The sequence below is a fragment of the Pseudophryne corroboree genome, chromosome 3, assembly GCF_028390025.1.
Source record: "Pseudophryne corroboree isolate aPseCor3 chromosome 3, aPseCor3.hap2, whole genome shotgun sequence".
Taxonomy (NCBI): Eukaryota; Metazoa; Chordata; class Amphibia; order Anura; family Myobatrachidae; genus Pseudophryne; species Pseudophryne corroboree.
The window spans coordinates 347,958,117-347,968,546 of NC_086446.1; the positions used below are offsets into that span (position 1 = coordinate 347,958,117).

A 10,430-nucleotide genomic window follows, 5' to 3' on the forward strand; every position below is an offset into this window, starting at 1 on the left:
GTATCCAACTCTTGGACTTACTGCCTCTGGAATTTGGACTTTTTTCACCGGCCAATAACTACCACATGCTGATCGTAACAGGAGATGTCCACACCCGCCCGTGCTTTGCACTTCTCAATTACGGCCGCCAGATTTACTCCTCACACCGATGGTGACTCAGTTTTACAGGACTCAGGATATTTCTGCTGTTAATCACCACTGGTAATATCAGTATTTCCTTACCATCTTTTTCCCATATTCTTAATCTATCCAGCTCACTGTGACAGGATTTTCTCACATTGTATCATTACCTGTGCAGCTTTTTGTCAGCTCTTGTAATAGTATTACCCCGTTATACATGCCTATGTACTTATCACTACTTAATTATTAAGAAAAATGTGCTGTGTGTGCAGCTATCTGTTCATTTAATTTTGATTATACTCACCTATTCACATTTATTTATATTGTCCTTATGCAATCCCAGCCTCTGAGTGGCAGTCTGTGTACTTGTTACAATGTTTATTACTATCAGCTACATAAGTATCATTATTGTTGAAACCTCCTAGCACAGAATACTACAGGCCTAAAGTCGGCTTTATTTAAGTGTTACACTGTTACTTTTTTTTCCAATTTTGGGCATATATCATTGTTTTCCACTTGCTGGACTTCTGTATCTGGCTTCAGAACCAATTGCGGTAAAGGGTGGGGTTGAGGATGCCGCACAAGACTAAGTGAGATTGTATAGGTGTGTAATTAATGTGTGTTGCCAAGAAAACCGACGAACCAGAAAAGCTTCTGGAATTAATCACCATCTACCATCTGCTGAATACATGATTTCTGGCACATTTCCATTCCCTGCCCTATACACTGTGTGAAGGGGGAGGGGGAGTATGGTGTATTGCTCAGGATCTTTTGCATATTCAGTAGTACCTATACTTGCAACACATTTATGTTTTGATATCTCTCAAACTTTGCTGGCATGTCATCAGAATAACTAGGGTTCATTATTGCCCTACTACATGTGAAAAATCCTCTGGGATCAATGTTGCATAGCACAGTATAAGCAACATATTGGCGGCTATTTTTGGCAAAACCGGTTGACCATATGATTTAAAACCTATGTATACCTATACATTTGGAATACACTTTGGTGCAATGATGGTTAAACATCAGTCTCTTCTTTAAGAGATTTTTTGCCCATTCTACCAGGCCTTGGGTGGATCTAACAATTGCATACCCATTATAGGTCTTTGCTTCATCAACTTTAATCTACTACCATACCACACCGTACATGCCCAATCTCGTCCGATCTTGGAAGCAATACGGTGTTGGGCCTGGTCAGTACTTAGGTGGCTGACCACTAAGGAATACCAGGTGTTGTAGGTCAAGTTTGAAGGCAATACCTTGGCTATTGCACCTATTGTATTAATCAACACCTGGCGGGCAAATCTTCTGGTTTTACCGTAACTTGTACCGCACGTTTGCCTTTTATATTATGTTTTTTTCATCCTTATGTTCACAGTTGCATTCCCGAATTTACGATTCAAACTATTTAATCAATTTTTAAACATACTTTGTGTGTACTCCTATATTATTCATTAAGAATTAAAGGTTACGTTTTAAATAACAAATACGTTATACATAATTCCAATCACAGTTGTTTCCAAGAGGGAGTGCTCCCAACAAGGGTCACTTTTTTCCTTTCTCTCCTGTCTTTATTACCTATGTAATAGACCCATGGGAGCACCATCGACAATCACCCCCTTTTTTTCTGCCTAAACAAGAACCTTTTTCTGTTCAATGGTAGATGGTGATTAATTCCAGAAGCTTTTCTGGTTCGTCGGTTTTCTTGGCAACACACATTAATTACACACCTATACAATCTCACTTAGTCTTGTGCGGCATCCTCAACCCCACCCTTTACCACATATCATATATAACTAGAAATAGTTTTCTTAGGAATACCAGCACGGACCAGTGGATTCAACGATAAGACTTTCTCAAGTAACCACAGTGTTTTGTACACAAACGGGCACAGTCCCAGATATAATAAAACATGAGCTTTAACTTAAAGCAGGAATTGGCTTATAAACACAGAAATAGAGAAAATTTAGACGAGATATTTCCCAGCAATATATTAGATACAGAACCACACACTAACTGGGAATCGGATTTTGCACAACTTAAACAGTTACTCCATAAGCAAATAAGAACCAGCTGGGACCTCACTACACTTGAGAATTATCTCAAGAATAAAATTGTCCCGCGCGGCCTCAGGCCAAGAGTTTTTCCCACCTTCAATCTCGCTAGTGAAAATCTCAAAACTGAGTGGGACAATAGTCTTCTCAAGTGCTCCATGGAACTCATGGGCATTTTGATTAAACATAACCATCTCATTCTTGAAGGCTGTGAACGTGATTTAGATGAATTAAGTAAGAAGTTGGAGCCTTGGGAGAAGGATACACAATTTCAACGCTGTTTTGAGAAAAACAAACAAGACCTTCTCATATATGAACAAACTATAATTGACAGAAAAAGAAATAAATTTGCTAGAGACAAAAAGGACTTTGTATCAGGCAAAATATTCAAATGGAACAAGCCATCCTGGCAACCACGACCCCCTAGAAACCCGGAACACTACTCATCATCAGATATAGAAACATCTGGAGCAGAAGACACTCCGGAATACATCCCCAACGCATCGTCAGCTACTAACTTCAGAAGTGAGGGCAATAGCTCCACCCAATATCATCAGCAACATTTTTTAGGGGATCCCCCCAGGGGAAGGGGGTCAAGGCACCCAACAAACGAAAGACAAGGAGGGGGCGCAAGAGGAGGAAGAGGTCGTCAACAACAATGGGATCAATTACCACCAAGGAGACAACCAGTACGGAACTCACGCAGAAGGTAACTTCAGATTCCCTAATACCTACTGACACCTCTTCACAACTTAAGATCATTAACCTTTCAGCACATGATTTAGATCAGGATCAAATACAAGTTCTTAGCAAAGGCCTCTCCTACTCGCCAGCCGAAAAGTTCAACAGATTCAAATGGGAAAAAGATTTAAAACTATTCAGCAGAAAGTTACTTCTCACGAAATTTCACAACAAAATAGTCACTTCTAAAACGGACCACACCCAATCTGACCAGACAGAAATAAGTGAGAATACGAATACATCAGACTTGTCAGGACCAGAGTTGGAGGCACTGGAGGCCCTTCAATCCTTGGAATCAGAATCAACACCAATCACTGATTCCGAGTGGGAAGTCAGCACGAGGGTCATTTGTAAGAAAAGGTCTACATTTTTTCCAGCAGAGCAGACGAGTCCAGAGATACAGATATTTACAAAATTAGTATCTCAAGAGTTTGACCATATACACCTCCGGAAGACTAGAAGACTGTACCATTCCAATTTATCCAGAAAAGAACTAAATGCTCTACGAGAGATTGAATCATGGCAAGACGTCATCATCAAACCATCAGATAAAGGGGGAAACGTGGTATTATGGCCCCGAGAACAATACATACAGGAAGCATACCGGCAGTTGGAAGACCAAACTTGCTACCAAAGAATACTACTCAACCCCATGGAAAACTACAAGACAATATACAACCGGATTCTGAACGACGCACACGCTGAAGGAACTATAACACCTTCGGAATACCTGTATCTCCAGACAGCACATCCCAGTATCCCTACATTTTACATGCTCCCCAAGATACATAAGAACATGCGGCAACCACCAGGCAGACCAATTGTATCGGGGATAGGATCCTTGACTGAAAAAGCCAGCATCTTTGTTGACTTACATCTACGACACCATGTTTTGGGTCTCCCATCTTTTGTCCAAGATACCACAGACGTTCTTCGCAAGATTCATGATGTCAAATTGGAAAGTAATCAATACTTAGTCTCTCTAGATGTTGAGGCACTGTACACTTCAATTGATCATGACAAAGGACTTGAAGCCGTCAAGTATTTCATGAATATGGAAGGTATGGAGAAATTCCATGCATTCCTTGCCGATCTACTCCAATTCATACTCAGCCATAATCTTTTTACCTTCAACAACAGATTCTTTCTACAGACAAGGGGCACAGCTATGGGGGCAGCGTGTGCCCCCACCTATGCCAATATCTTCTTAGGTTGGTGGGAACGCGAAACTGTGTTCAATGACAGCAATGATGTCTTTACATCCAACATCATTTTGTGGGTACGGTATATCGATGACATTTTGATGATATGGGAAGGTGACATAGAGATGCTTCTCCTATTCATTGAACATCTCAACAACAATAACCTCAACATTCGACTCACCCATCATATAAGCCAAGATGAACTCCCATTCTTGGATGTTCTAATCTACAAAGATGAAAATCAAATGCTCTCCACAAAACTGTATAGGAAGGAAACATCCTCAAATACACTGCTACATCAAACCAGTTCCCACTTTCCTCCAACAATTAAGAACATACCCAAGGGGGAATATCTACGCCTAAGAAGGAACTGCTCCAATGATCAGGACTTTATGGAACAAAGCAAAGACCTCTCAAAGAGATTACGGGAGAGAGGATACAGTAACACCGCTATCAAGAAAGCAAGCAGAAACATTCAGACTGTCCAGCGAGAACATCTAATCTTTGAAAAGAAACATAAGAAACAAGAGGATAACATCATCAGATTTGTAGGGGGTTTCTGTCAAGAGTGGCGTCAGGTCAAACAAGCCATTCAAAAACACTGGGGAATCCTACATTTGGATCCAGTTCTATCACAAAAACTCGGATTACAAGTATCCATGAGTTGGCGGAGATCGAGAAATTTGAAAGATAGACTGGTATCCAGTCATTTTCAACTGACCCGAGGGAAACCACAATCCACGATTGGCACATATCCATGTGGTCACTGTAGAGCATGCCAATATATCCTCAAGACTGACCATATTCAGGACCGCTACGGTAAAGATGTTAAAATCAGACACTTTATTAACTGCTCAACAGAAGGAGTGATCTACTGTATAGTATGTCCCTGTGGACAAAGATATGTTGGCATGACGACCAGAGCCTTCAAGCAAAGGATTTTGGAACACATTGGATCGATTCGGAATGCGACTAAAGACTTACAAAAAATGAAGCAAATCACTTCTGTGGCACGTCACTTTGTTTCCAATCATGCAGGTCGGTGGGATGAACTCAAGGTCTGTGGACTAGAGAAAGTCAAACTAGGTATACGAGGAGGAGATTGGACTAACACTCTACTACGGAAGGAATGTGAGTGGACTTTCAGATTGGACTCACTACACCCTCAAGGACTCAATGAAACAATCAACTTTGGTGCTTTCCTTCCAACTTAAATATATCACTACTGCATATATGTTATTATGGCAGCAATTACTATCCCAGTAGGGATATCTGGTTTTATCATATAGTCTATTATATAGTTTTCTTCACTTTTTCAATTTACCCAACTAAACCCCCCCCCCATTTCTCCTCCCCTTTCCCCCCCCCCCCCCTTTTTTTCAACAAAAATTTTTTTCTTCACCAGTAATACACTGCCATTATCCAAATTCTGAGCCACACAAGCTATTTACATAATCCTTGTCACTTATTTTTACACAGCCCTCACAACACATTTCTCATGCTTAATTAAAATTCACTGCTATCACTATGCACACACCATCTCAATCAATTTTTTTTTTCCCTCCACATTTTTATTTTAATATATTTCTCTTATTATCACTATTATCATCTTCATTTTTATTTTCATAGCTATATTCATTTTTTCATATTCATTTATATTAATTTATTTTCATTTCTATATTTATTTCTATTGTTACATTCATATATATCAATTTCTATTAATATTTTTTTAATTCACATTCTATCAATTTATTTTTTTATACACACTCATGTTTCATTATCAACAATTATTGCAATATTCACTCACATTCTCAATTCAACTACACTCCCTATCCATATTTCAACACTTGCTATACCGGCAATTATTCCCCCCTCTTTCTTCTTTACACAGCACACATGTGCCTGTTAGCACTCCTATACTACTCCCTTCCTCATACCCATTAATCACAATTTAATCAAATCCATTTTCATAGACATCTGTTACATATATTGCAAGTATACATTTACTAATTACCCATAGGAATTTTACCCAGTGCAGCATATTTAATCATTTCTGTTTAGCTATTTTCCTATCTAGCTCATAAAGAGCAGTCAGACCTCCGTAATCACCACCAGGTATAATTAATTAACAATCTATTCTTCTGAATATAATCCAGGTCTGCACTCCTCACGTTCACACTACCCGTGAACAAGCTTTCTGTGAAACGTACGTTGGGAGGTGAACGGGGTCACGGTGAGTGCGCTCACGTGACCAAGAGACCGGCAGGAGAGGAGACCAGTGGAGCCGCTCAGACACACAGCTCATCACGCCGAGCTGTCAGCGGCAGGAGAGGAGACCAGTGGAGCCGCTCAGACACACAGCTCATCACGCCGAGCTGTCAGCGGTATCAAACTAGCAGGACACACGCACAGGCGTTCGCAAGTATTTCTTCAGATATATCCTGCATTTTCACTTTGTCTCCCGCTCTCCAGCCACGCACAATTGTAATTAAGCACTGTGTGCATCAGTCTCATTCGGGCAAATCTATGCCGTTTTTATAATAAGGCACTTTTTTCTATCAACTATATTCAATCCTTTCATTGCAATTTGCTGCTTTTAGTTGCCAGATATACAGAAACAAATTTTGACACTTTTTCAGTGTTACTCTCTGGCTGCTGATGAAATTACGTACAATCAGCAACAATCTACTTTTCGCATTGACAATTGAGTCTTTTTTCACATTTTGTTTCATAACTCTTATTTGACTCACTGTGGACATACAGCATATACAATACTATTTGTGTGCTTTCTTACTGCAAGTATAATTATTTATCAAAGATTGCAATTAAGACAGTAATTGACATTTCAGGCTCTAATGAATTAGTTAGCCTCAGTGTGGATAGTGGAGATCACGTCTTTTGAGATCTATTCCCTAATTTCTATCCACTCCTGCCAATCTGTCGTTTCAAAAAGCTGAATACATGATTTCTGGCACATTTCCATTCCCTGCCCTATACACTGTGTGAAGGGGGAGGGGGAGTATGGTGTATTGCTCAGGATCTTTTGCATATTCAGTAGTACCTATACTTGCAACACATTTATGTTTTGATATCTCTCAAACTTTGCTGGCATGTCATCAGAATAACTAGGGTTCATTATTGCCCTACTACATGTGAAAAATCCTCTGGGATCAATGTTGCATAGCACAGTATAAGCAACATATTGGCGGCTATTTTTGGCAAAACCGGTTGACCATATGATTTAAAACCTATGTATACCTATACATTTGGAATACACTTTGGTGCAATGATGGTTAAACATCAGTCTCTTCTTTAAGAGATTTTTTGCCCATTCTACCAGGCCTTGGGTGGATCTAACAATTGCATACCCATTATAGGTCTTTGCTTCATCAACTTTAATCTACTACCATACCACACCGTACATGCCCAATCTCGTCCGATCTTGGAAGCAATACGGTGTTGGGCCTGGTCAGTACTTAGGTTGCTGACCACTAAGGAATACCAGGTGTTGTAGGTCAAGTTTGAAGGCAATACCTTGGCTATTGCACCTATTGTATTAATCAACACCTGGCGGGCAAATCTTCTGGTTTTACCGTAACTTGTACCGCACGTTTGCCTTTTATATTATGTTTTTTTCATCCTTATGTTCACAGTTGCATTCCCGAATTTACGATTCAAACTATTTAATCAATTTTTAAACATACTTTGTGTGTACTCCTATATTATTCATTAAGAATTAAAGGTTACGTTTTAAATAACAAATACGTTATACATAATTCCAATCACAGTTGTTTCCAAGAGGGAGTGCTCCCAACAAGGGTCACTTTTTTCCTTTCTCTCCTGTCTTCAGAACCAATTGCCCCAGATAATATCAGATATTAGTTTATCCAGCTCATCTAAGAATGTTATTATATTTTGCTTGATTACAGCGGCCGATAAATTGTTATTCCCAATCAGATCTGATATAGTTTCTCTATAAAGCATTATAGAGCATACTTTTCTTTCACTTGTTTCAGTCTTATCTATCTTTCTCCTTCATCCACTAGGGGCCACTGGAGCGTAGTTACAATGGTGAAATAGTAGGTAGTAATTGGGAGCTGGCACTTTAAAATTCTCACACTGTGGCTAGCTTCTCCCCTACTATCTCCCCCCCAAGCCAGTCTTAGTTTAGTGCCTGAGGTAGCTGGTTCACTTGGGTTTAGCTGAAGAATTTTTTCCTTTTTCTTTATTTTATTTTTCTTTCACACACGCACAGACTGGCAGCTCTGCCACTGCCAGTCTGCACCGCGGGAGCTGCCGGCGGGGTCCCATCGCAGCTGCGTGCGGCTTGGGATGGGCCCCGGCTGAGGGAGACACTGAGCTCTCCTGAGTTGGCCGGACACCGCTGCGTGCGGCGCGTGTCGGGGCCGCTCCACCAGCAGAAGATTATGGCAGCGGTGAGTATACGTGGTCGGACACCGCTGCGTGCGGCGCGTGTCGGGGCCGCCCCACCAACAGAAGATTCCGGCCGGACACCGCTGCGTGCGGCGCGTGTTGGGGCCGCTGGGTCGAAACGCCTGACGGAAGGAAGCGGTGAGTACAATCTCCCCCCCCTCCAGACTGATGTATGTTTTTACATTTTTCAGTTTCAGTGTTTTAATACATGAAGGCTCTCCTATACTCTCCAGTCATAGCCAGGCTGGAGTGCATAAAAGGCGCATTTACTAATTTGAAATTGGCGCCATTATGTGGGGGGCGGAGCTTCAGCCCGCTCTGTAAGCGGGCTCAGCGCTCTTCACTCCCCAGCTGCAGCATATAGGCAGCCGGGTGATACATTTACACTCCCCGGCTGCAGCATACACAATATCAGGTGCTGTGCTGGCTCACAGGGCTAGTAGCCTAACACTATACTTGATTAGTGTTAGCAAGACCTAGGTTCAATTCCCTATGCAACTTTCTCGTACAGGCAGCCAGGGGGATAATGTGTTTTTAATTTGAAAGTGACCAAGGGGCGGAGCTAACTTCCGCTCTGTTCGGCGGGCTCAGACTCCCCGCTCCCCGGCCACACACCGCTCCCCGGCCGCATCATACAGGCGGCCGGGGGATGCACGGAGAAAGCACAGCAGCGGCCACCAAGAACTAGGACGAGGGGGCGGAGCTAACTCCCGCTCTGTACGGCGGGCTTTCTCCGCTCCCCGGCCGCTGCAGCATGACGAGACGCCGCTCCACAGTCCCCCTGCTCCCCGGGCCGCTTAAAGCTCCTTTCCTCTCCTGGCTGTGGTAGGATTCTTTACATGTATGAGGAGGGGGGTGAAGCTTATTCCCCCCGGCGGCGGCTCCCAGCTCTCATGGTCTCTAGGCAACACACCTGTCTCTGGGGTTTTTAGCTTTTCTGTGCAGTGTGCTGCAAAAATATTTGTTACATCTTGCTTTGGCTACATTCCTCCCTGCAGGGGAGTCCTCTGCCCGGCATTTCAGACATTTAGATCAGGAATCCTGCTCTATTACAGGAGCTGGGACTCAGCTCATTGATAATTAAAAATCTACTGTGCAGTATTTCTTTACCCTACAAATACACAGTATTTATCTACCCTATTAGGTGCACAGTATTTATCTACCCTATTAGGTGCATGGGTTCACTGTGGTGTGTGTATATATAGATATGTTTGTATATGTGTGTGTATATATATATATATATATATATATATATATATATATATATATATATATATATATATGTGTGTGGGTATGTATATAGATATATCCATACAATACCATATATAGGGGATAAAACAAACACTTCCGCAATGTTTTCTAATAACAGAATACCCCACCTTGCCACATAACATTTTCCCCCATCTTTTCTCACAGGCTGGTCACCATTTTGAAAAGCCAGCGGAACCTCCGAGAAACATCTGGTGCACCTTAATTAGCGGTACACTACATACAGGGCGGGGTGTTGCCTTCCCTTTATTATTCCTTGGTGTCACTAGTTACTAATGCTATTTGTGATTGGGGAATGTGTGTAAGGCATCAGACAAATAGCGCTGTGGCTCAGTACGCTAGTAGCGGGTATCTGAAACTTTAAGGGGAGCTCCTATAGCCTAGGACTAAGACTCCTGTCCCACAGCGCAGCGTTACTGGTTCAGGTCTCCGCTGCTCCAGAAAGTTTAGTTGAATTGTGTCGGTCACACATTATAATGCAGACCTTACATAGGGCTGTGTTTGTTTAACCCACCTTTTCTCCTTTCGTTTGTCTCACCTGGGATAGTCAAAAATTCCCTCTTAGGTGTGAAGTATGCGGTGGAGCCATCTGCAGAGCCCTTTACGC

General features: G+C 41.9%; 2 pseudogenes; both read left to right on the forward strand.

Moving 5' to 3' along the window:
- The first annotated feature begins 1,246 nt into the window (after positions 1-1,246).
- Positions 1,247-1,365, forward strand: LOC134895610 (5S ribosomal RNA; annotated as a pseudogene).
- A 6,153-nt stretch (positions 1,366-7,518) lies between these two features.
- Positions 7,519-7,637, forward strand: LOC134897436 (5S ribosomal RNA; annotated as a pseudogene).
- The last annotated feature ends 2,793 nt before the right edge of the window (positions 7,638-10,430 follow it).